The sequence below is a fragment of the Ranitomeya imitator genome, chromosome 8 (genome assembly GCF_032444005.1).
Source record: "Ranitomeya imitator isolate aRanImi1 chromosome 8, aRanImi1.pri, whole genome shotgun sequence".
Taxonomy (NCBI): Eukaryota; Metazoa; Chordata; class Amphibia; order Anura; family Dendrobatidae; genus Ranitomeya; species Ranitomeya imitator.
The window spans coordinates 116,866,949-116,892,665 of NC_091289.1; positions in this window are offsets into that span (position 1 = coordinate 116,866,949).

A 25,717-nucleotide genomic window follows, 5' to 3' on the forward strand; every position below is an offset into this window, starting at 1 on the left:
GCCCAGTGTAGGCAGAGGTTTCGGCTGGCTCCCACCTTCGCCAAACCTTTGGAATCTCCAGTCCAGGCATCCGAGTCACATGAGGCCTTAGAGGTGACACGAGCGGGATTCAAGTCTCAGTCTGCCCGTGCACATAAGGTCCGTCATGTTTGCCAGCAGTCAGGACACCTTGCCTCCAAGGGTCCTCAGCGGTCGGGGAAACGTCAGCGTCTAGTGGCAGTTGGAGGAGGTACACTAGACATGGCGACGTTTGCCTCAAAGTTGTCCTTCAAGGGGACAATTACCATAGGCCCATCCACTCTTATGGTCGAGCTATGCGTGGATTCTGGGGCAGAGGGTAACTTTATGTATTCCGCTTTTGCCCAGCGTCACGCAATACCCTTGGTGATGCTCGCCAAGCCGGTAACCGTTCGAGTGGTAAATGGGTCAACACTACCTTCACAGATTACCCATCAAACCATTCCTTTCACGCTATCTGTGTCTCCATCACATCAGGAGATAATCTCTCTATTAGTCATTCCTGAGGGAATTGATGAGGTCCTGTTGGGGATACCATGGCTTCGCTACCATTCTCCTCATATTGAGTGGTCCTCGGGGAGAGTTTTGGGTTGGAGTAAATCTTGCGAGGGTAGATGTCTGAGGGAGTGCGTTCAGGTTGCTACTACACAGGTACCCGCAGATCTTTCCTCTCTCCCCAAGCACTATTGGCCCTATGCAGACGTGTTCTCCAAAAGAGCTGCGGAGACCCTTCCGCCTCACCGCCCCCATGACTGTCCTATTGACCTCTTGCCTGGTGCTGAGCCTCCCCGGGGTCGAGTCTATCCGTTATCTCTCCTGGAGACGGAGGCAATGTCCCAGTACATCCAGGAGAATCTGGCAAGAGGATTCATTAGGAAGTCAGTGTCACCAGCAGGGGCAGGGTTCTTTTTCGTACAGAAGAAGACTGGAGACTTACGTCCATGCATAGACTACAGGGGTCTTAACGCCATCACCGTTAAGAACAAGTACCCACTACCCCTGATATCTGAGCTGTTTGATAGGCTACGGGGAGCGAGGGTATTTACAAAGTTAGATCTGCGGGGTGCTTACAACCTGATTCGCATCCGTGAGGGGGATGAATGGAAGACGGCTTTTAACACCAGGGATGGGCACTATGAATATCTGGTGATGCCCTTCGGGCTCTGTAATGCCCCAGCCGTTTTCCAAGACTTTGTGAACGACATCTTCCGGGATATGCTCACCACCTCGGTTGTAGTCTATCTGGATGATATTCTCATCTTCTCTCCAGATATTGACTCCCATCGGAGAGATGTTCGCAAAGTCTTCGACCTCTTACGGGCAAACTCCCTCTACGCCAAGTTGGAGAAGTGTGTGTTTGAGCAGGAGTCCTTGCCTTTCCTTGGTTATATCATCTCTGCCCAGGGTTTGGCTATGGATCCTGCCAAGCTACAGGCTGTAATGGACTGGCAGGAACCCCATTCTCTTAAAGCGGTGCAACGCTTTATGGGGTTCATTAATTACTATCGCCAGTTCATTCCACACTTCTCAACTTTGGTAGCTCCCTTGGTTGCCCTCACCAAGAAGGGAGCAAATCCCAAGTTGTGGTCAGAGGAGGTCTCCAAAGCCTTTCTCTCGATCAAGTCACACTTTGCTAGCGCTCCCATCCTACATCGCCCCGATGTTGATAAGCCATTTATCTTGGAGGTGGATGCCTCATCCGTTGGTGCTGGAGCAGTCCTTTTCCAAAAGGATGCTCAAGGTCGGAAGCATCCTTGCTTCTTCTTCTCCAAGACCTTCACACCAGCGGAGAGGAATTATTCCATCGGGGACAGGGAGTTGCTGGCCATGAAGTTGGCTTTTTCGGAGTGGAGACATCTCTTGGAGGGAGCTCGCTTTCCCTTCCAAGTCTTCACTGACCACAAGAACTTGGTGTATCTGCAAACGGCCCAGCGGCTGAATTCTCGCCAGGCTAGATGGTCCCTGTTCTTCTCCCGGTTCCATTTTACTCTCCATTTCCTCTCCGGGGAGAAGAACGTTCGTGCTGATGCTCTCTCCCACTCCGTGGTGTCATCGGAGGAGGAGGAGGAGCTTCGGCTTATTGTCCCTTCTGAGAGCCTGAGAACTGTAGCTCCGGTTTCGCTAGAGTCTGTGCCCCCGGGCAAGACTTTCGTACCAGCTAACTTGCGATCGGAGGTTCTCTCTTGGGCTCACTCCTCCAGAGTGGGTGGGCATTTTGGGACCAAGAGGACATCTGAGCTTCTGGCGAGAACATACTGGTGGCCGCATATGGCCCGAGATGTCAAGGACTATATTGAGGCGTGCGTTTCTTGCGCCCAGAATCGGTCTCCTCGGCAACGGCCTGCTGGGTTGCTTTACCCTCTACCGGTGGCAGACAGGCCCTGGGAGATGGTCGGGATGGACTTTGTGGTGGGTCTACCCAAGTCGTGTGGCTGCTCCATTATTTGGGTTGTCACCGACCATTTCTCCAAGATGGTGCATTTGGTGCCGCTTCCTCGGTTACCCTCAGCACGGGCCTTGGCGGTGTTGTTCATTAAACACATTTTCCGTTTGCATGGTATGCCTGATAAGATTGTCAGCGATCGGGGTCCCCAGTTCGCATCTCGGTTTTGGAGAGAGCTCTGCCGTTTACTCAGCATAGAGTTAAACCTCTCCTCTGCATACCATCCCGAGACGAATGGGTTGGTGGAGAGAACCAACCAGACTCTGGTGACATATTTGCGACATTTCGTCTCTGCTAGGCAGGATGACTGGGCATCTTTGCTACCTTGGGCGGAATTTGCCCTGAACAACGCCGTAGCCGATTCCACTGGTCAAACTCCTTTTCTCCTTAATTACAGCCAGCATCCGCGTGTCCCTGTGCCCATGCCCGTGTCATCCACCGATTCTAGGGTGGTAGACTGGGCAGTGGAGGCACGTGACATCTGGGACCGCACACAGGATGCCATCCGGGCCTCCAAGGAGAGAATGAGGGTTTCAGCTGATACACACCGGCGCCCCGCTCCGGTCTTTGCTCCTGGCGACTTAGTGTGGCTCTCCGCCCGTAACATCAGGCTGCGAGTTGAGTCCACTAAGTTTGCTCCTCGCTACATTGGCCCGTTTAAGGTTCTGGAACAGGTCAACCCTGTGGTCTACCGTTTGGCTATTCCTCCATGCCTTGGTATCACTGATACTTTCCACGTTTCCCTCTTAAAGCCTGTTCATTTGTTCCGGTTTTCCGAGTCATCTGCTGGGACATTGGGTTCATCCACGGATGAGTTTGAGGTGAATGCTATTGTGGGGTGCAAGGTGGTACGTGGCAAGATATTTTATCTGGTGGACTGGAAGGGTCACGGCCCTGAGGATAGAACCTGGGAGCCTGTGGAGCACATTCGGGCTCCGCTGCTTATCGCAGCTTTTGAGCGTAGTGAGGCTCAGGGAGGGGGGGCCCTAGGAGGGGGGGGTAATGTTAGGAGTCGAGTTTCCTCTGCTGCACAGGGGAATCTCGATCCGTGTCTGCTGCGGTCTCCCATTCGGTATCGGCCATAGTGGGCACTGCTCAGCGGAGACGTCGCTCCCAGCGTCTCGCTGGGGCTGATTCGGTGCATAGGGTCACTACTGCCTTTTCTGGCTTTCCTATGGTACCCTGCACTGATCTGCAGCGAGCGAGCCTCTCTGGGACTAAGTCCTTGTTTACTCACACTGAGCATGCCCAGGGCAGGGTCTCCCATTGGAGGTCGAGGGCCACATGTTCAGTCACATGCTCAGGTGCTGCAGTACATTCCATTGGTCCTTCTGGAAGGTCCTGAAAGGGCAAAACATGCTCAGGTACTGCAGCACTTTCCATTGGTCCTTCTGGAAGGTCCTGAAAGGGCAAAAACTTCAGTAGCAGCTTCCTGTGCTGCAACTATATAAACTGCGCATGACCGCACGGCCATGCGCTAGTATCGTCTTATGCTATATGCTTTGCGCCAATGTGGTCATGTGTTTGAATGTGTTCAGGGACCCGGCTGAAATAAGCCCCTAGAATGCTGGCACCTCCGGCGAGGAGATTGTGTTTAAGTGTGTTCAGGGACCCGGCTGAAATAAGCCCCTAGAATGCTGGCATCTCCGGCGAGGAGTTTTGTATGCATGCATGACCACTCACTGCTCACATCTGGGTAGTTGGCCTGTGCCTCTGTGAAAGTCTAACAGGGCACAGAGCTTTCCTCTCGCGGTTACTCTGTGAAGCTAACAGAGTTGGTATATACCGCCATATAGAGCCGCCATTATTTAGCAGCAGGTGCTTTCCTGCACGGTGGATCCCGGGTTGCGAACGCACCAATTCCATTTAATAAATTATATATTTGGTGCGTTCCGCCAACCCTAACACTTAGTCTGTTTCAGTAGGTTTCATAATCATGGGGAAGATTGCTGAAGTGACATATGTCCAGAAGGATGTCATTAATACACTCCACAAGGAGGATAAGCCACAAAAGGTCATTGCTAAGAAGCTGGCTGTTCACAGAGTGCTGTATCCAATCATTTTAAGGGAAAGTTGAGTGGAAGAAAAAAGTGCGGTAGAAAAAGGTTCACAAGCAACCGGGATAACTGCAACTTTGAAAGTATTATTAAGAAATTGACATTCAAAAATTTGGGTGAAATTCACAAGGAGTAGACTGCTGCTGGAGTCATTGCTTCAAGAGCCGCCATACACCGAGATATCCATCCAGGACATGGGCTGCAAGTGTCGCATTCCTTGTGTCAAGCCCTCATGACCAATAGTCAACGCCAGAAGCGTCTTACCTGGGGCAACGAGAAAAAGAACTAGACTGTTGCTCCATGGTCCAAGGTGTTGTTTTCAGATGAAAGTAAATTTTGCGTTTCATTTGGAAATCAAGGTCCGAGAGACTGGAGGAAGAGTGGAGAGGCCACAATCCAAGCTGCTGGATGTCTAGTGTGAAGTCTTCACAATCAGTGATGGCTTGGGGAGCTATGCCATCTGCTGGTGTAGGTCCACTGGGTTTTGTCAAGACCAAATTCAGCGCACCTGTCTACCAGAAAATTTTAGAGCACTTCATGCTTCTCTGCCGACAAGCTTTTTGGAGACAGAAATTTCATTCTCCAGCAGGATTTGGCACCTGTCCACACTGTCAAAAGTATCAATACCTGGTTTAATAACAACAGTATCACGGTGCTTGATTAGCCAGTTAACTCGCCTGAACTTAACCCCATAGAGAATCTATAGGGTATTGTCAAGAGGAAGATGAGAGACACCAGACCCAACATGCAGACAAGCTGAATGCTGCTATCAAAGCAACCTGGGCTTCCATAACACCTCAGCAGTACCACAGGCTGATCGAATCCAAGCCATGCTGCATTGATGCAGTAATTGATGCAAAAGGAGCCCCGACCAAGTATTGACTGCATTTAATGAACATACATTTCAGTAGGCCAACATTTCAGATTTTAAAATCATTTTTCAAGCTGGTGTTATAAAGTATTCTAATTTACTGAGATAATGACTTTTGGGCTTTCATTGGCTGTCAGCCATAATCATCCACATTAACAGAAATAAACACTTGAAATAGATCACTCTGTTTGTAATGACTCAATATAATTTCTGAGTTTTGCATTGAAAAACTGAAATAAATTAACTTTTTGATGATATTCTAATTTTGTGAGAAGGACATTTATATGCTAAATATCTTCAGTTTTTCCTATTTTCTAGAGTAGTAACGCAATTCAATTTTATTTCCTGCTTACATTCTACAGCGTACCAGAAGGCAACTTTATTTGTTATATAAACTAGGAGAATCTTACTATCTTAGGGGTTGATAAGTAACAAATGAAATAAAACATTTCATCATGAAAGTTCCCACAATATTATTTTTTTAAACCATCCAGCAGGTTGTAAAATAATACAACAAAGTACTCAGGTCATTAGATACGTGCCACATGTATGGCAACTTTTGTAGACATCTGAATTGGTTGCATATTTTATTAAATGCCATAAACAAAAAAGAAATAGGACTAAGAAAAAGTATTTGTTTCTGGTCGTGTATTTTACATTGTCATATAAACCTCTGAGTAAAAGCAACATTTGACAGATGACAAGATACTTTTTAATAGAAGATTGATCAAACATTTTTTCTCAGGTTTCTTCAACATTGCTAAATAATAAATTATCTTACAGACCTTCTTTACATATGTGAATGTTGCAATAGACCATGTAAGAGGATAACATATATTACCTTCTACAAATTTGACCTCTCAGAAAATTCCAAATCTTCAAAATGCCCGAACTATTTTCTGAAATCTAAGGGGTAAGGTTTCTCCGTGTGGAGAGTGACATACCAGCTCTGCCTTGTCAAGGTAAGGAGGTTTATTCGCCATGCAATGCTCCTCTGGGAAATTTAAAATGCAAATTGCCTCTTCAGAGAAAAAAGAGGACTTAAACTCTGTAGCGCCACCTGTTGGAAGTAGCGATCCTACAAGTCACAATCAAGCCTTTAACGAGTCATGCAATATGACTTAGGATATAAGCCAAATCAGCATCTCAATTCACAGAGACGGTGTTTCGGGCTGTTGGCCCTCGTCAACAGCCCTTGATAGCCCGAAACATCATGTCTGTGAATTGAGGTAATGATTTGGCTTTTATCCTAAGTCATGTTCCAAGACTCGTTAAAGGGTTGATTGTGACTAGTAGGATCGCTACTTTCAACAGGAGGCGCTATAGGGTTCAAGTCCTCATTTTCTCTGATGAGGCAATTTGCAAAACTATTTCCATAATTCAAGCTTAATGCAAAACTTCTCAACATGGCAATCAACCACGAGGTCTTCATGGTGTTAAATTCTGATGATGGTTCATGAGTAAAACCCTAACCATCCGTGATAGATTGCATCACTAACAAGCCATGTCAAAGTAGTCCTGGGAGAAGGCAAGACTTCCTGTAGTAAGACATTTTATTAGTGCTTGAGTGAATACATTTTCCTCTGATGCTTTATTGTAATGGAGAGATAACAGCGAACATGTAGACCTACTTATTGGAGCCAAATGCTCGCTTAAATCTAGGAAAATTAGTTTACATAAATTATTCACATGGTAATGAGAATTATTTCACTAGACGGTGATTATTTCCTGATATGAGCTCAGCAACTCCAGTGCTACAGGTTTCATTGCAAAGTTATTAGAATTACAGTGATTTTTTTTTTCTTTGCAATCATGGCACCAAATGACTTTGCGCTATATGTTATCTATTACTTTTTATTTTGCCTATGGTTTAGTTACATTTTCATCATGGCAAAACCACTGAAGTTTTTATTAAAAAAACAATGGTTAAACCATTCGATTCTACTTTTTAAACTGTGCTATATCAACAAAACAAGTATTTTTAAACAATTCTACTATAATAATTATACGATATCATGTCCTGGATTACACTTCAGAACATACAATATAGCCAGATACCTTAGTCAATGAACATACAGCAGGTGAAATAAATATTGAACACTTCATCAATTTTGTTAGTAAATGTTTTTCTAAAGGTGCTATTGATGTCAAATTCTCATGCAGGTAATAACCCTTCCAATCCACACAGGCAAAGAGATCAAAGCATAGATATCTATATATTAATATATTAATAAAAAATAGGAACAGCACACAATTCTTTTACTTATCTTTGGGTGCAAAGCCCCCAGGCAACCTGCCAAGGATTGTCCAGAGTACATAGAATTCAAAAAAGTAGGCAGCACTCCATATCATCTGAAAAACTGTGCAGGATTTATTGAACCCACATGTCTGGGCAACGTTTCAGCTCCAAATGAGCCTTTGTCAAGCAGAGGGTGTTTCTCCAAAGTGCATATATATGGGCATTTCAACAATCCTTAATTGCCGCTAATTACAGGTCCTTCTCAAAAAATTAGCATATAGTGTTAAATTTCATTATTTACCATAATGTAATGATTACAATTAAACTTTCATATATTATAGATTCATTATCCACCAACTGAAATTTGTCAGGTCTTTTATTGTTTTAATACTGATGATTTTGGCATACAACTCCTGATAACCCAAAAAACCTGTCTCAATAAATTAGCATATTTCACCCATCCAATCAAATAAAAGTGTTTTTTAATAACAAACAAAAAAAACAACAAATAATAATGTTCAGTTATGCACTCAATACTTGGTCGGGAATCCTTTGGCAGAAATGACTGCATCAATGCGGCGTGGCATGGAGGCGATCAGCCTGTGACACTGCTGAGATGTTATGGAGGCCCAGGATGCTTCAATAGCGGCCTTAAGCTCATCCAGAGTGTTGGGTCTTGCGTCTCTCAACTTTCTCTTCACAATATCCCACAGATTCTCTATGGGGTTCAGGTCAGGAGAGTTGGCAGGCCAATTGAGCACAGTAATACCATGGTCAGTAAACCATTTACCAGTGGTTTTGGCACTGTGTGCAGGTGCCAGGTCGTGCTGAAAAATGAAATCTTCATCTCCATAAAGCATTTCAGCCGATGGAAGCATGAAGTGCTCCAAAATCTCCTGATAGCTAGCTGCATTGACCCTGCCCTTGATGAAACACAGTGGACCAACACCAGCAGCTGACATGGCACCCCACTCCATCACTGACTGTGGGTACTTGACACTGGACTTCAGGCATTTTGGCATTTCCTTCTCCCCAGTCTTCCTCCAGACTCTGGCACCTTGATTTCCGAATGACATGCAAAATTTGCTTTCATCAGAAAAAAGTACTTGGGACCACTTAGCAACAGTCCAGTGCTGCTTCTCTGTAGCCCAGGTCAGGCGCCTCTGCCGCTGTTTATGGTTCAAAAGTGGCTTTACCTGGGGAATGCGGCACCTGTAGCCCATTTCCTGCACACGCCTGTGCACGGTGGCTGTGGATGTTTCCACACCAGACTCAGTCCACTGCTTCCTCAGGTTCCCCAAGGTCTGGAATCGGTCCTTCTCCACAATCTTCCTCAGGGTCCGGTCTCCTCTTCTCGTTGTACAGCGTTTTCTGCCACATTGTTTCCTTCCAACAGACTTACCATTGAGGTGCCTTGATACAGCACTCTGGGAACAGCCTATTTGTTGAGAAATTTCTTTCTGGGTCTTACCCTCTTGCTTGAGGGTGTCAATGATGGCCTTCTTGACATCTGTCAGGTCGCTAGTCTTACCCATGATGGGGGTTTTGAGTAATGAACCAGGCAGGGAGTTTATAAAAGCCTCAGGTATCTTTTGCATGTGTTTAGAGTTAATTAGTTGATTCAGAAGATTAGGGTAATAGGTCGTTTAGAGAACCTTTTCTTGATATGCTAATTTATTGAGACAGGTTTTTTGGGTTATCAGGAGTTGTATGCCAAAATCATCAGTATTAAAACAATAAAAGACCTGACAAATTTCAGTTGGTGGATAATGAATCTATAATATATGAAAGTTTAATTGTAATCATTACATTATGGTAAATAATGACATTTAACACTATATGCTAATTTTTTGAGAAGGACCTGTATATTATACATTACATAAAGTGAAGTATATATATCATAATGTAATGGGTTACTGGCCAATCATCTACTCTGTGTGGCATTTTTTGGAAAGCGCATGCGCACCAGCGCTACAAACCACCATCTGTGTTGTGGCACGTTGAACTATCTCTTCTTACTTACAGCGCTTTCACAGCGCCCCCACCACAGCACACTATACCTCCGTTCCAGAATTTCCGACATAGAACCATCCACTGCTCATTTTCTTAACTAGTCAAACTTTTCACTAGTTACTACATGGACACTTCGTGGTGCATAACCCCGCCCTGACGCTCCGGGTGACACCTTATTGAGGCTATATCCGGGAGTCGAATAGTGTCCAAGTGATGCAATTAACCCCTCCAGGTCAAAATACCTCAATTGTGACAACTAAAGGCAGTTGCACCACTGTCCCTAGTTATTGACAAACAATTAGACAAAATTAACTGATGTTGATGGTTCCTTTAGCTGATTATTCAAAGTTATTAATTACTTGGCCCTTAATCCATTCACATCAATCCAAAATTTTTTACTCAGTAATATCAAAGCATAATTATTGTATTTTACATAGTTTTCATCTACGAGTCAATTCCTCTAATGGACTCAAAAATAAATCTCCGTCCTCCATGTTAGCATGTTATTCCAGGGTAAGTACCGTATATACTCGAGTATAAGCCGAGATTATCAGCCCACTTTTTTGGGTTGAAAGTCCCCCTCTCGGCTTATACTCGAGTCATACCCAGGGGTGCGCAGGGGAAGGGGAACGGGGGCTGTCTAATTATACTTACCTACTCCTAGAGCGGTCCCTGCACGTCACTGCTTCTTCCAGCGCTGCAGCTTCTTCCTGTAGTGAGCAGTCACATGGTACCGCTCATTACAGTAATGAATATGCGGCTCCACCTCTATGGTAACGGTAATGTAATTCATTATTGTAATGAGTGGTAACGGTGACCGCTCACTACAGGAAGAAAATGCGGTGCCGGGGAACAGACGTGCAGCGACGGCGCCAGGAGCAGGTAAGTATGATGGGGGGCAGTGCGCGATACTCACCTGCTCCTCGTGCCACCGGTGGCGCCGCTGTGTCTTCCGCAGTGATGCTCAGGTCAGAGGGCGCGGTGATGCTTCCTGAACGTCGGCGCAGAGGATGGGAAGACACAGCGGCGGTCAGCGGTGGAACGGGAAAGCTGAGTATAGCAAGTGCCGGGGGCCTGAGAAGTGAGTATGTAATTTTTTTATTTTTTTAATCGCAGCAACAGCATATGGGGCAAATATCTGTATGGGGCATCTTATGTGGCCATGTGCAGCATTATATGGGGGCAAATATCTGTATGGGGCATCTTATGTGGCCATGTGCAGCATGATATGGGGCAAATATCTGTATCGGGCATCTTATGTGGCCATGTGCAGCATGATATGGGGGCAAATATCTGTGTAGGGCATCTGTATGGGGCCATGCGCAGCATGATATGGGGCAAATATTTGTATGGGGCATCTGTATGGGGCCATGTGCAGTATGATATAGGGCAAATATCTGTATGGGGCATCTTATGTGGCCATGTGCAGCATGATATGGGGGCAAATATCTGTATGGGACATCTGTATGAGGCCATGTGCAGCATGACATGGGTTCAAATATCTGTATGGGGCATCTTATGTGGCCATGTGCAGCATGATATGGGGGCAGATATCTGTATGGGGCATCTGTATGGGGCCATGTGCAGCATGATATGGGGGCAAATATCTGTATGGGGCATCTGTATGGGGCCATGTGCAGCATGATATGGGGCAAATATCTGTATGGGGCATCTTATGTGGCCATGTGCAGCATTATATGGGGGCAAATGTCTGTATGGAGCATCTTATGTGGCCATGTGCAGCATTATATGGGGCAGTTATCTGTATGGAGCATCTTATGGGGCCATGTGCAGCATTATATGGGGCAATTATCTGTATGGAGCATCTTATGGGGCCATAATCCACATTTGTGCAGCATTATATGGGGCATATTTTAATATGGAGCCTCTTATGGAGCCCATCATAAACTGTATGGAGCATTATATGGGGCTCCTGATTCAATATGGATATTCAAAAACACTTAACCTACTGATGTCTCAATTAATATTACTTTTATTGGTATCTATTTTTATTTTTGAAATTTACCGGTAGCTGCTGCATTTTCCACCATAGGCTTATACTTGAGTCATTAAGTTTTCTGAGTTTTTTGTGGCAAAATTAGGGGGGTCGGCTTATACTCAGGTCGGCTTATCCTCGAGTATATACGGTATTCCATATTGATGGACAGCAATGCACCTTTTGAGAAATATTTACTACAAGTTCTGCTCCCTCTTCCTGAGGTTCAGTTTTGTGGTTGAAGCTTGTTTTTCTCTGATTTCTTTTTGTCTCCGGTGGTGGCGCCTGCCTCCTCGCCTTTTATGTCTTCTGATCCATTGGTTAGATCTCTCTTCTTCCATGGCATGGAGCATTCTCGGGTGGTCTCCAAGTATTTCAGCGTGCTAGGGAATTTAGTTTATGTCGACATAGCTGCATGATTTGCAGCTGCTTGACAGCATGAATACATGTGGGAATTCCCTAACAAACAGGCAATCTCAATATGTATTCAGCCTGTATAGCAGCTGTAAATCATGTAGCTGCATCGACAAACTAAATCCACTAGCATGCCGAAATACTCAGAGACCACTAGAGCATGCTCGGGAAAACCCAACGACGAGTATACTCACTCATCACTAGTTATGAGAAATAATGAGAAATGACACAGAGAAAATGTAGTGAACACATGAAGTGTTATGGATCTGCAACACAGGACTAAGGTAGAAAGGGGGAAAACTGACCCTGTACTATGACTAGGCTGAAACCCTATGATGGAGTGGGCAACCCATTCCTTGCAAATAGACCCACCGACGATCCTAGGTTAATCTCAAGCGAAGACCTTTAGACAAGGGGAAGGGGTACCCTAAAAGAACTAAGGACAAGGTACAAAAATGGGTCACCTCCTAGTGGAAAACTGTTGTGAATTCTGTGGCAGAGCTCCCTCCTGTGGTCACAAGTGGTACTTCGGCTGATTCTCTCTGTGAGCTTCCGTTGGTGGAGGAGAGTGGTACTGCGGCTTCTGAGTTTCCTTCCTCAGGTGATGTGGTGACGTCGTTAGGTGCTGCTCTATTTTACTCCACCTAGTGCTTTGATCCTGGCCTCCAGTCAATGTTCTAGTATTAGACCTGTTTCCTCCTGGATCGTTCCTGTGGCCTGCTGCTCTGCATAGCTAAGTTCCGCTTTTGCTATTTGTTTGCCGTTTTTTCCTGTCCAGCTTGCTTATTTGTTTTTTCTTGCTTGCTGGAAGCTCTGGGACGCAGAGGGTGCACCCCCGTGCCGTTAGTTCGATGCGGAGAGTCTTTTTGCCCCCTTTGCGTGGTTGTTTGTAGGGTTTTGTGTTGACCGCAAAGTTACCTTTCCTATCCTCGCTCTGTTCAGAAAGTCGGGCCTCACTTTGCTAAATCTATTTCATCTCTACGTTTGTCTTTTCATCTTAACTCACAGTCATTATATGTGGGGGCTGCCTTTTCCTTTGGGGTATTTCTCTGAGGCAAGGTAGGCTTATTTTCTATCTTCAGGCTAGCTAGTTTCTCAGGCTGTGCCGAGTTGCATAGGAAGCGTTAGGCGCAATCCACGGCTGCCTCTATTGTGGTTGGAGAGGATTAGGGATTGCGGTCAGCAGAGTTCCCACGTCTCAGAGCTTGTTCTATGTTTTTGGGTTATTGTCAGGTCACTGTATGTGCTCTGACTTCTATGTCCATTGTGGTACTGAATTACCAGATCATAACAGTACTGGAGGCCCAAAGTACTAATGATTCTCAATAGAGGGAAAAAAGAAGTTCTGAGACCATTTTTTTTCTCTGCACTGTGTTTTGCCTTTTTTTTCCCCTAGACATTTGGGTGGTTCAGGACACAGGTGTAGCGATGGACATTAAAGGTCTGTCTTCATGTGTGGATCAGCTCACGGCAAGAGTACAAAATATTCAAGACTTTGTGGTTCAGAATTCTATGTTAGAACCAAGAATTCCTATTCCTGATTTGTTTTTTGGAGATAGAACTAAATTTCTGAGTTTCAAAAATAATTGTAAACTATTTCTGGCTTTGAAACCTCGCTCCTCTGGTGACCCAGTTCAACAAGTTAGGATCATTATTTCTTTTTTACGTGGCGACCCTCAGGACTGGGCATTTTCTCTTGCGTCAGGAGATCCTGCATTAAGTAATATCGATGCGTTTTTCCTGGCGCTCGGATTGCTGTACGATGAACCTAATTCAGTGGATCAAGCAGAGAAAAATTTGCTGGCTCTGTGTCAGGGTCAGGATGAGATAGAGATATATTGTCAGAAATTTAGAAAGTGGTCCGTACTCACTCAATGGAATGAAGGTGCGCTCGCAGCTATTTTCAGAAAGGGTCTCTCTGAAGCCCTTGAAGATGTCATGGTGGGATTTCCTATGCCTGCTGGTCTGAATGAGTCTATGTCTTTGGCCATTCAGATCGGTCGACGCTTGCGTGAGCGTAAATCTGTGCACTATTTGGCGGTATTATCTGAGCATAAACCTGAGTCTATGCAGTGTGATAGGACTTTGACCAGAGTTGAACGGCAAGAACACAGACGTCTGAATGGGCTGTGTTTCTACTGTGGTGATTCCACTCATGCTATCTCTGATTGTCCTAAGCGCACTAAGCGGTTCGCTAGGTCTGCCACCATTGGTACGGTACAGTCAAAATTTCTTTTGTCCGTTACCTTGATCTGCTCTTTGTCATCTTATTCTGTCATGGCATTTGTGGATTCAGGCGCTGCCCTGAATTTGATGGACTTGGAGTATGCTAGGCATTGTGGGTTTTTCTTGGAGCCCTTGCAGTGTCCTATTCCATTGAGAGGAATTGATGCTACGCCTTTGGCCAAGAATAAGCCTCAGTACTGCACCCAGCTGACCATTTGCATGGCTCCTGCACATCAGGAGGTTATTCGCTTTCTGGTGTTGCATAATCTGCATGATGTGGTCGTGTTGGGGTTGCCATGGCTACAAGTCCATAATCCTGTATTAGATTGGAAGTCCAGCTGGGGTTGTCAGGGGGTACATGGTGATGTCCCATTTCTGTCTATTTCGTCATCCCCCCCTTCTGAGGTTCCAGAGTTCTTGTCTGATTACCAGGATGTATTTGATGAGCCCAAGTCCGATACCCTACCTCCGCATAGCGATTGTGATTGTGCTATCGATTTGATTCCTGGTAGTAAATTCCCAAAGGGTCGACTGTTTAATTTATCTGTGCCTGAGCACGCCGCTATGCGGAGTTACGTGAAGGAGTCCTTGGAGAAGGGGCATATTCGCCCGTCATCATCGCCATTAGGAGCAGGGTTCTTTTTTGTGGCCAAGAAGGATAGTTCGCTGAGACCTTGTATAGATTACCGCCTTCTAAATAAGATCACGGTTAAATTTCAGTACTCCTTGCCGTTGTTATCTGATTTGTTTGCTCGGATTAAGGGGGCTAGTTGGTTCACCAAGATAGATCTGCGTGGTGCGTATAATCTTGTGCGTATTAAGCGAAGCGATGAATGGAAAACTGCATTTAATACGCCCGAGGGCCATTTTGAGTATCTAGTAATGCCATTTGGACTTGCCAATGCTCCATCAGTGTTTCAGTCCTTTATGAATGACATCTTCCGAGAGTACCTGGATAAATTCCTGATTGTGTACTTGGATGACATTTTGATCTTCTCGGATGATTGGGAGTCTCATGTGAAGCAGGTCAGAATGGTGTTTCAGGTCCTGCGTGCTAATTCTTTGTTTGTGAAGGGATCAAAGTGTCTCTTTGGTGTTCAGAAGGTTTCATTTTTGGGGTTCATCTTTTCCCCTTCTACTATCGAGATGGACCCTGTTAAGGTCCAAGCCATCCATGATTGGACTCAGCCGACATCTCTGAAAAGTCTGCAAAAGTTTCTGGGCTTTGCTAATTTTTATTGTCGCTTCATCTGCAATTTTTCTAGTATTGCTAAACCATTGACTGATTTGACCAAGAAGGGTGCTGATGTGGTCAATTGGTCTTCTGCTGCTGTGGAAGCTTTTCAAGAGTTGAAGCGTCGTTTTTCTTCTGCCCCTGTGTTGTGTCAACTAGATGTTTCGCTTCCATTCCAGGTCGAGGTTGATGCTTCTGAGATTGGAGCAGGGGCTGTTTTGTCGCAGAGAAGTTCTGATTGCTGGGTGATGAAACCATGCGCCTTCTTTTCCAGGAAGTTTTCACCTGCTGAGCGAAATTATGATGTTGGCAATCGAGAGTTGCTGGCCATGAAGTGGGCATTCGAGGAGTGGCGTCATTGGCTTGAAGGAGCTAAGCATCGCGTGGTGGTCTTGACTGATCATAAGAACTTGACTTATCTCGAGTCTGCCAAGCGGTTGAATCCTAGACAGGCTCGTTGGTCGCTGTTTTTTGCCCGTTTTGATTTTGTGATTTCGTACCTTCCGGGCTCTAAAAATGTGAAGGCGGATGCTCTGTCTAGGAGTTTTGTGCCCGACTCTCCGGGTTTATCTGAGCCGGCGGGTATTCTCAAAGAGGGAGTAATTGTGTCTGCCATCTCCCCTAATTTGCGGCGGGTGCTGCAAAAATTTCAGGCTAATAAGCCTGATCGTTGCCCAGCGGAGAAACTGTTTGTCCCTGATAGGTGGACGAATAAAGTTATCTCTGAGGTTCATTGTTCGGTGTTGGCTGGTCATCCTGGAATCTTTGGTACCAGAGAGTTAGTGGCTAGATCCTTTTGGTGGCCATCTCTGTCGTGGGATGTGCGTTCTTTTGTGCAGTCCTGTGGGATTTGTGCTCGGGCTAAGCCCTGCTGTTCTCGTGCCAGTGGGTTGCTTTTGCCCTTGCCGGTCCCGAAGAGGCCTTGGACACATATCTCTATGGATTTTATTTCAGATCTTCCCGTCTCTCAAAAAATGTCAGTCATTTGGGTGGTTTGTGATCGCTTCTCTAAGATGGTCCATTTGGTACCCTTGTCTAAATTAACTTCCTCCTCTGATTTGGTGCCATTGTTCTTCCAGCATGTGGTTCGTTTACATGGCATTCCAGAGAATATCGTTTCTGACAGAGGTTCCCAGTTTGTTTCGAGGTTTTGGTGAGCCTTTTGTACTAGGATGGGCATTGACTTGTCTTTTTCCTCGGCTTTCCATCCTCAGACTAATGGCCAGACCGAACGAACCAATCAGACCTTGGAAACATATCTGAGATGCTTTGTTTCTGCTGATCAGGATGACTGGGTGTCCTTTTTGCCTTTGGCTGAGTTCGCCCTCAATAATCGGGCCAGCTCGGCTACCTTGGTTTCGCCGTTTTTCTGCAACTCTGGGTTCCATCCTCGTTTCTCTTCAGGGCAGGTTGAGTCTTCGGACTGTCCTGGTGTGGATACTGTGGTGGACAGGTTGCAGCAGATTTGGACTCATGTAGTGGACAATTTGACCTTGTCCCAGGAGAAGGCTCAACGTTTCGCTAATCGCAGACGCTGTGTGGGTCCCCGACTTCGTGTTGGGGATTTGGTTTGGTTATCTTCTCGTCATATTCCTATGAAGGTTTCTTCTCCTAAGTTTAAACCTCGTTTCATTGGTCCGTATAGGATTTCTGAGGTTCTTAATCCTGTGTCTTTTCGTCTGACCCTTCCAGATTCTTTTTCCATTCATAACGTATTCCATAGGTCATTGTTGCGGAGATACGTGGCACCTATGGTTCCATCTGTTGATCCTCCTGCCCCAGTTTTGGTGGGGGGGGGAGTTGGAGTATATTGTGGAGAAGATTTTGGATTCTCGTGTTTCAAGACGGAAACTCCAGTATCTAGTTAAGTGGAAGGGTTATGCTCAGGAAGATAATTCCTGGGTCTTTGCCTCTGATGTCCATGCTCCCGATCTTGTTTGTGCCTTTCATATGGCTCATCCTGGTCGTCCTGGGGGCTCTGGTGAGGGTTCGGTGACCCCTCCTCAAGGGGGGGGTACTGTTGTGAATTCTGTGGCAGAGCTCCCTCCTGTGGTCACAAGTGGTACTTCGGCTGATTCTCTCTGTGAGCTTCCGTTGGTGGAGGAGAGTGGTACTGCGGCTTCTGAGTTTCCTTCCTCAGGTGATGTGGTGACGTCGTTAGGTGCTGCTCTATTTTACTCCACCTAGTGCTTTGATCCTGGCCTCCAGTCAATGTTCTAGTATTGGACCTGTTTCCTCCTGGATCGTTCCTGTGGCCTGCTGCTCTGCATAGCTAAGTTCCGCTTTTGCTATTTGTTTGCCGTTTTTTCCTGTCCAGCTTGCTTATTTGTTTTTTCTTGCTTGCTGGAAACTCTGGGACGCAGAGGGTGTACCTCCGTGCCGTTAGTTCGGTGCTGAGAGACTTTTTGCCCCCTTTGCGTGGTTGTTTGTAGGGTTTTGTGTTGACCGCAAAGTTACCTTTCCTATCCTCGCTCTGTTCAGAAAGTCGGGCCTCACTTTGCTAAATCTATTTCATCTCTACATTTGTCTTTTCATCTTAACTCACAGTCATTATATGTGGGGGCTGCCTTTTCCTTTGGGGTATTTCTCTGAGGCAAGGTAGGCTTATTTTCTATCTTCAGGCTAGCTAGTTTCTCAGGCTGTGCCGAGTTGCATAGGAAGCGTTAGGCGCAATCCACGGCTGCCTCTAGTGTGGTTGGAGAGGATTAGGGATTGCGGTCAGCAGAGTTCCCACGTCTCAGAGCTCATTCTATGTTTTTGGGTTATTGTCAGGTCACTGTATGTGCTCTGACTTCTATGTCCATTGTGGTACTGAATTACCAGATCATAACAGAAAACACAGAGAAGGCTGCAGGAATCAATAGAAAACAGAAACTAAGGCTAGCAGAACCAGAGGTAACAGTACTGCACAAATAACACACACAGAACACTAAGCAAAGCACAAAGCTAGAGCTAAAGCAGAATAACATTGTTGTCCGGCAAGGAATGGGAGGCAGGTGCTGGTTAATAAAGAGTGAAACAAACTCCTGACCCAAGACAAACCAAGCACCAGAGGAGAAAGCCCAGCAATCAGAACTCCACAAGAAAATGGCAGAGGGTAACAGACTAAACAGATTCTAACAGTACCTCCCCTTTTAACGAGGATCCCCCGGATCCTCTAGGTCGTGCCTTTATTCGGAAATCTCCTTTGAAAAGCCTTAATTACCTCGAAGCTGAGACGTTCACAGCTTTCACCCAGGAATTGTCCTTGGGAACGAAACCCTTCCAGGGCACAAGACACTGTAACCCTCCTCTATGCCACCTGGAATCAAGAATGCATGAAATCTCAAACTCGCAGTCCTCATCAATTGTAGGAGCAGACGGCATAGCCACTTTATGTAGCGTGTCAACCTTCTTCAGCAAAGATACATGAAAGCTGAATTAATTTTCCAGGACGAAGGAATCTAATCTCACCGCTGCCGAAATAACAATGTGAACCACTTTGAAAGGTCCTACAAATTTAGGCCCCAACTTTTTAGAAGGGATCTTCAAACGCAGATTTCTAGAGGACAAACAAACCATGTCCCCAACAGCAAACCTCGCCTCTCTTCTACTCTTGTCAAAAAATTTCTTAGACCTCCTATTAGCTTGTTTAAGATTATAGCGCACACTGGTCCAAACCCTTTCCAGAAAACTCTCCTCAGGCACCGCCGCCCCAATCCTAGATAAAGGACCGAAAGATAAATTCTTTCCAGTGCAACAGAAGAAAGGAGAACACCCAGCCGAAGAAGACGCATGAATATTGAGAACAAACTCAGCTAATGGTAGATATTCCGACCACATCTTCTGATTGTCTACTACAAAACATCTCAAAAACTGCTCAACGTCCTGGTTCTTCCTCTCAGTCTATTCATTGGACTGTGGATGATAGCCCAACGAAAATGACAAATGAACCTTAAGTCTGTCACAAAAGGCACGCCAAAAGCGAGCCACAAACTGTGGTCCCCTATCGAAGACAATGTCTGTGGGAACACCATGGAGTCTGACAATCTCTTTCACAAATGCCCTGGCAAGTGTGTTATCACAGGGTAATTTATTGAACGGGACCAGATGACACATCTTACTAAACCAGTTGACAACGACCCAGATAACAGAAGAACCCTCAGAGACCGGCAGGTCGGTAATAAAATCCATTGCAAGATGCGTCCATGGAGAGCTAGGAACCTCTAACAGGCAAAGCAATCCTGCCGTCGGAGCATTAGAAGCCTTAAACCTAGCGCACATGGTACATTGATGCACCCACTTGACAATTTCTGTTAGCCACCCCGGCCACCAGAAACTCCGACAGATCAACTTTCTTCTTTCGGCAATCCCTGAATAACCCGCCAAACAAGACTCATGACATTCCATAAACAAAGCTCTCCTCAGGGTTTTAGGCACAAATAATTTCCCATACAGAATTTTAGTTGGTGCCGCATGCTAGGCTTTAGGACTGCTATTTTCCAACTCAGAACCTAATACTGCCACTACCACCCCTATCTGCAGAATAGATTCTTCCTTTTCAGTATTAACCGCTGGGGCGAAACTTTGAGACAAAGCATCAGCTTTACCATTTTTAGTCCCAGGGATATATGTCACAGAGAAATGGAACTGGGCAAAAAAAATGACCACCTAGCTTGACGGGCATTCAAACGTTTAGCAGCATCCAGGTAGATCAAGTTCTTATGATCAGTAAAACTTGTATAGGATGTCTTGCGTCCTCCAAAAAATGTCGCCAATGCTCAAACGCAAGCTGAATAGCCAGCAATTCTCAGTTCCCAACATCGTAGTTGAGCTCCGCCTCTGAATTTTTTTAAGACAAGAAAGCATAGGGATGCACCCCATCCTCCCCCTCCTGGGACAGAACAGCCCCCACTCCTTCTGATGAGGCGTTCACCTCTACCAGAAAAGGCTTAGTCTCACCTGTCTGGATCAAAACAGGAGCAGAGTTAAACCTCTTCTTGAGATGCTCAAAAGCCTTAACAGCCTCAGGGGACCATTGGACAGTATTGGAACCCTTCTTACTAAGATCAGTAAGGGGTTTTGCGATAACAGAAAAATTATTTATGAATTTTCTATAGTAATTAGCAAACCCCCAAAATCTCTGAATCGACTTCAAGCATTCACGTCTAGGCCACCCCAATACCGCCTGAACCTTCACCGGGTCCGTCTCATAACCATCACTGGAAACAAGGTCCCCCAAAAAACTAATTTTCTGTACCACAAACTCGCATTTCTCCAGTTTAGCAAAGAGTGTGTTTTCTCTCAGAATCTGCAGAACCTCACGGTCTCTCTGCCAATGCGACTAAAGATTGGGCGAACAGATCAAAATATCATCCAAATAAACAATCACACTTTTACCGATCAATGGCCTCAGGATGTTGTTAATGAAATTTTGAAAGAACGCCGGAGCATTTGTAAAGCTGAAAAGCATAACTAGACACTCAAAATGACCTTCCTGGGTATTAAAGGCTGTCTTCCATTCATCGCCTTCTTTAACCCGCAGCAAATGATATGCCCCAGGGAGATCGATCTTAGAGAACCATTTGGATCCAACAAATTGGTTAATGAAATCCGGAATTAGTGGCAAGGGGTAAGGATTGCGTACAGTGATCTTACTAATCTCCCTGAAATCCAGACATGGCCTAAGACCCCCAGCTTTTTTTTACAAAAAAATAACCCCACTGCCACAAGGGACTTAGAGGGTCTTATATGACCTGCAGCAAGACTAATCTGCAGGTATTCCTTTATGGCCTCCCTCTCGTGAATCGTCAGATTAAATATATCTGCGCTGTGCTTTTCTGGTAGTCCATATCTTTGGTTGTTTGGGTTGTTCTCTTTGTTTGGTGGTATCCACTGTCTCTCACGGAGCACCGAGACTATCAAATTTTTATATTATGTACACATTTTTTATATATTTTAAAACCCCTTCCCGCCGCGGCCCTTTTTTTTGTTTTTGCATTTTCATTTTTCGCTCCCCTCCTTCCCAGAGCCATAACTTTTTTATTTTTCTGTCAATATGGTCATGTGAGGGCTTATTTTTTGCGGGACAAGTTGTACTTTTGTAATTTACAGTGTTTTGATGGTTGATAATACAACCAGGACACTGGGAACAGATCGCAACGGGCAGCCTCAAAGCAATTTTTGGATACACCTGGCCAGGTAGGTACGGAGGCCTTCCTTCTGCACTGTCCTCCTTTTTTCTCGCTGCCTAGCAGCTTACCCTTCTGCTAACTGTCTTTCTCTGTTTTTAAAAACTAACCATTTCCCACATTGCAGGCAGCTCGAGCCTATCACAGGTGCCACCCCTTTGTGTCGGTTCCAGGCTCTGGTATGCTGCTGTCCCGCCGGGTACTAGATCAGGCCAGGAGACCTGCAGTCCCCGGCCCTCTGGATTTAGCTGCCGGGACTTCAGTGCCTACCCAACCATGGACTCCAGCATCTGGTTCCTAGCGCTCAGCTCTGGGGCGAGTTTAATCACAGCTCCACTAACCAGGTTCTGCTTTACTTCTTTACGTCTCCCCTACTGGCACCTGGTAAGGGGACCCCTCCTTGCTTCCAGGCATAACATTACTCCTTGAGTGGGAGGCAATGCCACTGTTGCAACCATACTCCTGGGGAAAAAAAATCACAGAAAAAAGCAGAGATGTTTTACCTGCTGAAGCCTCCAACTGAATGCACCAGCAGGGCGCAGCGGACCCGATAAATGATGGCAAACACACAGGTGCAAAAAATACCGATGAAACAACCACTTTCAATCCAGTGTTGGCTGTTTGGCATTAGTGCACAAAAAGATAAGAGATACTAGTCTGTATATGGCATAATTCACACACGCAATGCAAGGCATCTGGTTTACAGTCTATTAGTAACGCACATACAGGCGGGCTGCCCAGTGCTACAAAATGCATGCTGTGTGAACAGAGGCCAATAGTTTACAGAGCCATCATGGTCCGACTGCGCCCTGCAAGATAAAGTGCAAAAAGAAAACCACATATCAATGTATGTAAGGTATTAGTTTATATTGGGGCCTCAATACGTAAGCTGGCAACCCACGTCAAGGGTCCTCACAATTTGCCAGTCCTAACGCTAAACATTGAATAAAAGCTCACCGACACAAAAAGAGGACTTACAAATCCTCCAAAAAATTCAAAAAAGTCACAGAAAAAAGCAGAGATGTTTTACCTGCTGAAGCCTCCAACTGAATGCACCAGCAGGGCGCAGCGGACCCGATAAATGATGGCAAACACACAGGTGCAAAAAATACCGATGAAACAACCACTTTCAATCCAGTGTTGGCTGTTTGGCATTAGTGCACAAAAAGATAAGAGATACTAGTCTGTATATGGCATAATTCACACACGCAATGCAAGGCATCTGGTTTACAGCCTATTAGTAACGCACATACAGGCGGGCTGCCCAGTGCTACAAAATGCATGCTGTGTGAACAGAGGCCAATAGTTTACAGAGCCATCATGGTCCGACTGTGCCCTGCAAGATAAAGTGCAAAAAGAAAACCACATATCATTGTATGTAAGGTATTAGTTTATATTGGGGCCTCAATACGTAAGCTGGCAACCCACGTCAAGGGTCCTTACAATTTGCCAGTCCTAACGCTAAACATTGAATAAAAGCTCACCGACACAAAAAGAGGACTTACAAATCCTCCAAAAAATTCAAAAAAGTCACAGAAAAAAGCAGAGATGTTTTACCTGCTGAAGCCTCCAACTGAATGCACCAGCAGGGCGCAGCGAACCCGATAAATGATGGCAAACACACAGGTGCAAAAAACTATTGGCCTCTGTTCACACAGCATGCATTTTGTAGCACTGGGCAGCCCGCCTGTATGTGCGTTACTAATAGGCTGTAAACCAGATGCCTTGCATTGCGTGTGTGAATTATGCCATATACAGACTAGTATCTCTTATCTTTTTGTGCACTAATGCCAAACAGCCAACACTGGATTGAAAGTGGTTGTTTCATCGGTATTTTTTGCACCTGTGTGTTTGCCATCATTTATCGGGTCCGCTGCGCCCTGCTGGTGCATTCAGTTGGAGGCTTCAGCAGGTAAAACATCTCTGCTTTTTTCTGTGACTTTTTTGAATTTTTTGGAGGATTTGTAAGTCTTCTTTTTGTGTCGGTGAGCTTTTATTCAATGTTTAGCGTTAGGACTGGCAAATTGTAAGGACCCTTGACGTGGGTTGCCAGCTTACGTATTGAGGCCCCAATATAAACTAATACCTTACATACATTGATATGTGGTTTTCTTTTTGCACTTTATCTTGCAGGGCGCAGTCGGACCATGATGGCTCTGTAAACTATTGGCCTCTGTTCACACAGCATGCATTTTGTAGCACTGGGCAGCCCACCTGTATGTGCGTTACTAATAGGCTGTAAACCAGATGCCTTGCATTGCGTGTGTGAATTATGCCATATACAGACTAGTATCTCTTATCTTTTTGTGCACTAATGCCAAACAGCCAACACTGGATTGAAAGTGGTTGTTTCATCGGTATTTTTTGCACCTGTGTGTTTGCCATCATTTATCGGGTCCGCTGCGCCCTGCTGGTGCATTCAGTTGGAGGCTTCAGCAGGTAAAACATCTCTGCTTTTTTCTGTGACTTTTTTTCAAAATTTTTTGGAGGATTTGTAAGTCCTCTTTTTGTGTCGGTGAGCTCATACTCCTGGGGAGCCACAAGTGGACACCTTTACATTAATTTTTGCTGTTTCTTCCCCAGAAGTGGTGCATGATTGACTGAACAGGATGGAGGCCTATTTAAGGATGGTGTTGAGCGACGTCATCTACTTGAGATAGAAGGGTGGGCAACCACAGCAACAGGAAGCACGGTTGCAGACTCAATACCACCACACATAGAGGCATCAGCCTGCACATAACCAGAAGACATCAACCAGAAGTTGTAGCCAATGGCCTAGGTTACTGCCATGTGACAATGCTCTTCTCATGAGATACATCGTGTGCCACAAAAGCAGAGTGCGCGTGACCAGAAAGCATCACCAGGAAGTTATGCCATGGTTACCATTATGTGATTGTGTTCTCGTCACAAGTTGCATCCTTAGGGAGACGCCTACCTTTTGACATCATGCAGGTCCACCCCTTCACACCACCCACTCATCTTTACACTCATCCAATAGCAATGCTGATAGTAGCCCACACCTACTGAGCTACATCACTACATGGTGTGTGTGTGTATGTCTGTGTATGTGGAACGCCCCCAGTGTAGGGCAATGGGGTACTCGGCACCGGGTCCTGCGGTTCGGGGAATGTCACGGTGGCCCTCAGGGTTGTCCAGTAAAAGAATTTATATATGGGCAAGGTTTTTAAAGGGATAGTGTTCATGACGCCACCTGTGGTATTCGGTCAGGTTGACCGGCGCTGCTTAGGGGTCCGCTGGGGTGATGTTAGGGCAGCTAGATGGTAGACCTTCCCACAGGTGAAGTGTGTCCCCAGGGCTTCCCAGAATGTAGTTGGTAGATGGTGAATGTTGTGAGGCGCAGGGAATAATGAGGACACAAGGTTGCAGTCTCTTTACCTTTACTGAAGGCTTCAACATCCACAGTCCAGGGCACCAGACCACAGGGCAGGCAGAGTCCGGCCGGTCCGAAGGCATATCCAGAGTCCCCTTATCCAGGTGGAATTCAGTAGCCTTCCTACTAGCGCCTGGGTGTTTTAGTACCGCCTTGCTGAGCAACTTGGTAAGGTCCTCACAACTGTTGTAGATGTTCTAGATGTTATTCCTTCCTCTCTGTCCCCCAGATGGTGTGGATAGGACAAACCCGTATGACTGATGGCCTGAGGCTTGTTTATAGGGACCCTAGAGACACCCCGACCCCCACAATTTGCCACCATGTTTCTTAGGTATTAAGGTCGAGCAGCCAACTTGGAATTGACTGTCCTGCCAGTCTCTGAAGTAATGCATAGAGTCTATTACTCCCTCGGTGTTCTGGCCACCGGCTACGCGCCTCAGAAGGAGGCAGCCTCTCTCAGGGCAGAACTCCTTCTGGTTTTCTTCGCCTTGTGCTTTGACTTTGTGTCTCACTTTCTACAATACAATTCTCTTCGTATTCCTTCTTAGGATGCTGCCGCACGTGGGGCAGGCGCAGCTCCGTGTCTTTCTGTTTAGGCCTCTGACATGATCCCACCCCTGTCTGGGGCCCTCTGTCTGCAGCTTT